Below are 6,567 nucleotides of genomic sequence, written 5' to 3'. Positions count from 1 at the left end.
TCTGGACATTTCCTTTGAGGGTTGAACAGAACAATTTTTTTTTCTGCATAGGATCACCCAATTAATTTTCATATATATTTTCATCATTAACCATTGACTTGGAAGGTTTTAAAGTCATTCTGTGTCAACTTCAGTTAAATCCCACAAGACTCAGAGAAGCTGATCTGGCAGGAACCTGCTGCTGCATTTTTACAGATAAGTACATTAGGGCTCTGTGAGATCCAATAGCTGGACTACGGTCAAACAGGAAGACAGAATGGGTTCCTCCATCTGGGCCTTGTAGGACAACTCTAGATTTGCCTCTCTCCACCTAGAAACTTTCTCCTCTCAGGTCATAGCAATTCCCATATCTAAGCATGACTTTCAGTTCATGTTTTCCCTTCTGTTCCACATTGAAAACATCAGGTACACCTGTACACTCCATGGCCACAGCATACCTGGATCTTCTAGATCTGTCCATTTTCATTGCTACTAGTGAAAAGCAGTGTCTCTTGAGCCTCTATTGCACATGATTTCTACCTGGGTATCTTGCTTCTATGTTCTCTGCTCCATAAATTCCTGTCTCCATGGAGCAGCCGGAGTGATCTTTTTGGTAGGCTCAGAGCCTTTTAAGAACTTCTCTTCCCATGTGATAAAAAGCCTCATTGCACAGCCCTGGCTTATCAAGCCCTCCATGCTGTGGCTGTGTTCGACTCTCAGCCCTCCCTCTTCCACCCTCTCCCTTCCCTTCTTCACCTCTGGCAGTGGCCTTATTTTGTGTTCTTCAGGTATGTTGAAATACTTCCCCTCTCAAAGTTTTTGTACTAGCTCTTCATATGTTCTCCATAGATTATCATATAGTTTTTTTTTTTTTTAGATTAGCCCTACTTTAATATCACCTCTTCTTGGACCACTCAATGTAAGATAGCTTCTCAGTCACTTTCTGTCACCCCACCCTATTTTGATTTCCAGTACAGTTACATATTTTATAAGCCACATTTATCACTCATATATTCCTTTAAAAATATTTATTTTCTGTTGCTCTCCTCCCTACCTGCACACAATGTTGTGAGCGAAGACCTTGCTTGTCTTACTGATCTCTGCATTCTCAGTGCTTGGTGATATTTGTTGAATGAATGCAGGGCGATACTATGTCTATGCTTCCTCATTATCTTCTGAGTCACTGCAAAGACAGGAGTCCCCCAAGGGCAAAGAACATACTAAGGGTAGTATGTGCCTCATGTTGTTATTGAGACATTTCAAAACATGTAAACATATTTACAGTGATGAAGTATACAGAATACTGCCTGCCACAGAAAAAGCTCCAAATAAGTATCGGCTGTTGTTACTGTAGGATGTATACATATTTTTATTTATATTCGTATAGTTTTGTTATACATATGAAACAAAACGTTTTATCAGTTTTTATTACTTGTGTACACATTATCTACATTATATATGGTGTTAGCTATTGTTATTCTATTATTTGTTAGAGTATCCAATAAAATATGTTATAGGAGTTTGCAAAATACCATCAACTAAATGTCATCCACTTCTTTCTCACCTGGCTCTATTTGAAGATTCAGCCAGATTTCTCTTTCTGGGAGTGTTAGTATTTTTTAGCTAAGCAGCTGCAGTACCTGCAGTTACTGAAATCGTCCTGAAGGTGGCAGCGGAGAGCTAAGGTTTGGAAAATGCTTGTGTTTTTGTATACATGCTAGGGTGGAATTTGAAGGGGGTGAGAAAATTATCCCATGGGCCTGTTTTTGCATCTTCAAAATTCCTTTCATCATCATTATTGTTGGGAAGGGGTGTATCATATGTCGGGAAGCTGCTCAAATGCAAATGATATCTGGGAAGTGGCAGCCCGCTATTATTCATAAAACCTCAGGCAACGTGAGAGCATTAGAGTATTCATCAAGATGCAGGGAAGTGGAACTGCTGGTGAGGTGAGATAGAGGGCAGGTAAAGGGAAGAAAAGGGCTTGGCTTTGGATGGGCACTTTCTTGGGTCTGAGGACTTCTTGATCTATGGAGAGGGGTGCAGACGGGGAGGTCAGAACTGAGCCCTCTAAGTGGCGGGGCCAGAGCAGGGCCCCTCTCGTCCGGGTCTAAGGCAGTAAACTCCTGGAACAACCTCATACAACATCCATCTGCTTGTTTAAATAACAAGCAGATTCTATGATGTCTATGTGTACAAATCAGATTCTCGGGAGTGAGTATGTGAGAGGAGACTAGAAAGACGTTTCTCAAAATCTGAAATACCTCATATTGACCACCAGAGGGCAGCATTGCACCACCAAATGCTCACACCACAAGGTTCCATCTTGTAAGCTCTTAGAAATCTAATACAGAATCACTGTGCTTCCCACTGGCAGCAGTCATTGGAATTATGCTTATAAACAGCAATTATTCTTTATTTTCACTTTTTCCATAAATGAGGAATACATTTTTTACCAATGGTGGCTACTGTATGTATACTTCGGTTATTGTCTTGGGAAAATTGGTGTTGAAAAAATATCAATTATTTTTAATTATTTTTAATACCAATTAGAGTCTGTGACTCTACGCATTTTATAATTCAAAATTTGTGAATAAAATTAATTAGCATGTGAGTTAAAGTGCAGTATTCCTTCAGCTAGAACTGCAAGACCAAAAAAAAAAAAAACCCCATACAACTGTTTGGTTTATAATTTACTGTTTTTTATTTATGGCGTATAGTAAGATATTCTAAAAGCATGAAACAGAATGGTTCTAAAATATGGTTTTATATAGTTTACGTGTTTATAACCATGTCTATCTAAAATAGCTCTCTGAAATGGATTTATGTGGTTGAAGAGTTTGAAAAGGTGATTATCAAATGAAATGATATATGTAAAATACCCAGCTCAAGCCTCACACATGGCAGGAATCATAATAAATAGAGACTCTTGTTTCATTCATGAAGAAGAAATCATAAATTAGTGGATAAGTGCAAAAATCCTTTGCTACTCTGGAACAGAAGAGGCCAAACAGTGAAATATCATAGAGTGAGTTGCCTCTTATGCCTTTGTAGTTGAGTAGTTAGAGAATGAAAAACTACTTAGGGTTCTACTAGCCTTCCACAGACACTGCAGATGAAAGTGTTCAGCAATTAACCACGAATGACTTTCAGGAACAGCAAATCCCTGCTTTTCTATTTTACTCAACTTGGATTACATCTGTAGTGCAAATTTAAAAGAGCACTCTGGGGACAGTTTTTGCCAGGATCTACTTACTGTCTCATTATTTTCTTTTTTTTAATTGTTAATTTATTTTTGAGAAATATTTTAATTTTTATTTTAGGTTCAGGAGTACATGTGCAGGTTTGTTATAAAGGTAAACTCGTGACTCAGGGGTTTGGTGTACAGATTATTTAATTACCCAGGTACTAAGCATAGTATCAGATAGTTTTTTCTCTTCTGAACCTCTCCCTCTTCCCAGCCCCCACCCTCAAGTAGGCCTCAGTACCTGCTATTTCCCTCTTTCTGTCCATGAGTTCTCATTATTTAGCTCCCACTTATTAGTGAGAACATGTGGTATTTGGTTTTCTATTCCTGTGTTAGTTTGCTGAGGATAAGAGCCTCCAGTTCCATCTGTGTTTCTGCAAAGGACATGATCTTATTCCTTTTTATGTCTGTGTGGTATTCCATGGTCTATATGTCCCTTGGCTATTTTCTTTGATAGCCTCAGAACAATAAAGCATTCAGTACCTACAGCAACCCTTGCAGCTACCAGATGCCATTTGCATGATCCAAGCATAACAGTTAAAGAAGAATGGCCTTAATGGCTGGGGTCATCCAACTTTCACCATCTTCTACTTTAGACTTTTTCCTCCTCCTAATAGGCATAGATGGGCTGAATTCCTTAATTAAGATCTCTTGTTTGAACCAGTTCAGACTGCAATCATTCACCAAACTTTTCTTTCCTCCCTCCCTTCCTCTCTTCCATTCTCCCTTCACCTTCTTCCCTTCCTTCTCTCTCTTTTTTCTTTCCTGCATCCCAGTGTCTTGTTACTTACTGTATTCTGTTAAGTTTAGGTACAAACAATAGAAGCAAATACTTTATTTAACTCCTTATTTCCTGTTATGGGCTGAATTCAACCCAGTCAACACCTTGATTGTGAACGTCTAGCTCCCAGAAATGTGAGAAATAAATTTCTGTTGTTGAAGTGACTCTGTCTCTGGCACTTTGTTATGGTAGCTCTAGCAAATGTACACATCCTCTTAGATTGTTTTTTGTTTTTTTTTTTAAACATGGAACACTTTTAGGAATGTGCATGTCATCCTGGTGCAGAGGCAATGCTAATCTACTCTAAATTGCTGCTGAAGCAAGCACTCCTGTTAGATTCTTCAACCCCCAAATTTTCCAAGACTTCTTAAAATACTGACTTTTCAGACCTTCGGGTCTCATCCCTGCTGTTCTACACTCCACCACTGCGGTGCACTTGACAAGAGTGACTGCATTTGTGTGAACGTGAGCAGATACTAAATCCCAACATTTTGAAACAGTTTCATTGCACTCCTACCAGGTACAGCACATTCATTAATTTTAACATTTATGATCACAGCGGCACTTAAGAAGTTAACAAGAAATGGAATAAACTTAAAAATGGTGCATAGGAGAAGAAGACAGAAGACCATGACCACCAGAGAAAATTTTAGCGTAAAGCCTTCTTATACTGTTGTGCTAGCAAAACGTTTCTCCCTCAATAAATAGATACGTGTCTATAGGGATTCTTCAGATTCTGGTGTTTGGGTGAAAATATTGAAATACTGTAGATGGCACCATGACATCGCACATGACTGTTTTAGAACAAAACCACTGTGTCGTTATCTCCCTCCCCCATTTTTTTTTTCCTTTTTTTTTCTTTTTTCCTTGCGGGTAAGTTACTGGAACCTTTTAAAAAATGATCATTTATGGTTAAAACTTGGAAAAGGAATGATGCCCATTTTTTTTGAAGTTTACTCTCATGGCCTGTACTACAAAGCACTACAGTAACCTCCCCTTGAAAAGTCTCTGGATAAGTACATCATTATTCTAGCTACCAGCACTTGGTGAATCCCCATGTTAAACTCAAACATGTTTTGAAATTAAACCTTAGAGATGTTCCCAACCTTCTTTCGTGTCCGTAGAGATAAGTTTACCAAATGTTAACAAAGAAATAGTTGTTCTCAGAACTTATGGCAGCAGAGTGATGAGATGTAGAGTTGCTTTAAGACTGAGGCACAAATGGTGCTCTATGGCAAACATAAAGGAACTGTTCAGTAATCACTGTTTTCAGCAAATGTACAACTCTAAACCAGGGACCAGCAAACTTTTTCTGTACAGGTCCATCCAGATAGTAAATGTTGTCAGCTTTATGGACTACACGGTCTCTGTCCAAGCTTCTCAGTGCTGCCATTTTACCCTGAAAGCAGCCATAGACAATACATATACAGACGGACATGGTTGTGTTTTGTAAATATTTTATTTACGAAAACAGGTGGCAGATTTAGTCCTGAGCTATAGTTTGCCGACACATCCTCAAACCCAGGCTTGCTTTCCCTCTAAAGAAGGCTCTCCCTTGTGGTGATTCCTCAAAGACGTAAAGACAGAAATACCATTTGACCCAGCAATCCCGTTACTGGGTATATACCCAAAGGAAGAAATGTGTATCACTCTATTATACAGACACAGGCACACATATGTTCATTGCAGCACCATTCAAAATAGCAAAGACATGGAATCGACCTAAATGCCTATTAATGATAGACTGGATAAAGAAAATGTGGTACTTATATACCATGGAATACTATGCAGCCATAAAAAGGAATGAGATCATGTCCTTTGCAGGGACATGGATGAAGCTAGAGGTCTTAGTATCCTTAGCAGACTAACATAGGAAAAGAAAACCAAATACCACATGTTCTCACTAAATGATGAGAACACAGAGACACATAGAGGGGAACAACACACACTGGGGCCTGGTTGTGGGTGGCAGGAGGGAGAGGATCAGGAAAAATAACCAATGGGTACTAGGCTTAATTACCTGGGTGATGAAATGATCTGTACAACAAACCCCCATGACACAAGTTTGTCTATATAACAAACCTGCACATATACCCCTGAACTTAAAAGTTAGAAAAAGAAACCTCTTTATGTATTAGGTTTGAATGTCTAATACAAACGTTTTCCCTCCCCTGTCTTTTAAAACTCCATGCTGATGCTGTCTCCATATGTTCAAGCATGATCTTGTGTCGTCTGTTTTGGAGGTAAAATGTTGGGTTGAGTGGGTAGGAAACTGACTTGTGAGTGTAACATTGGAGATGGGTCTAATCATGATGTTGGCCTGGACATATCTCATTTCTTCCCATGGGACCCATCTGGTTTGATTCAACTTTAGGAATAAGAGTTTAGATTTGAGATTGTGCTTGGTTTGGAGCTGGCCTGGTAAGCATGGAAATGCTCTTCAGTTATCTTGGAGCTAACGCATGTGTATGTTAACCAAACAGAAACCAACTGAGGAAGTAGGTTATAGTAGTAATTGTATTGGAGGTAAAGCATATATACAGTTATCAACAATGTCTTG

At 39.0% G+C, this 6,567-nt stretch overlaps 1 pseudogene; it reads right to left on the bottom strand.

Moving 5' to 3' along the window:
* Window positions 1–4,246: 4,246 nt before the first annotated feature.
* Window positions 4,247–4,346, bottom strand: LOC117096837 (annotated as a pseudogene).
* Window positions 4,347–6,567: the final 2,221 nt, after the last annotated feature.

This window comes from Trachypithecus francoisi, unplaced genomic scaffold (genome assembly GCF_009764315.1).
Source record: "Trachypithecus francoisi isolate TF-2019V2 unplaced genomic scaffold, Tfra_2.0 Lachesis_group14, whole genome shotgun sequence".
Taxonomy (NCBI): domain Eukaryota; kingdom Metazoa; phylum Chordata; class Mammalia; order Primates; family Cercopithecidae; genus Trachypithecus; species Trachypithecus francoisi.
This window is presented reverse-complemented; position numbering and strand designations above follow the sequence as displayed.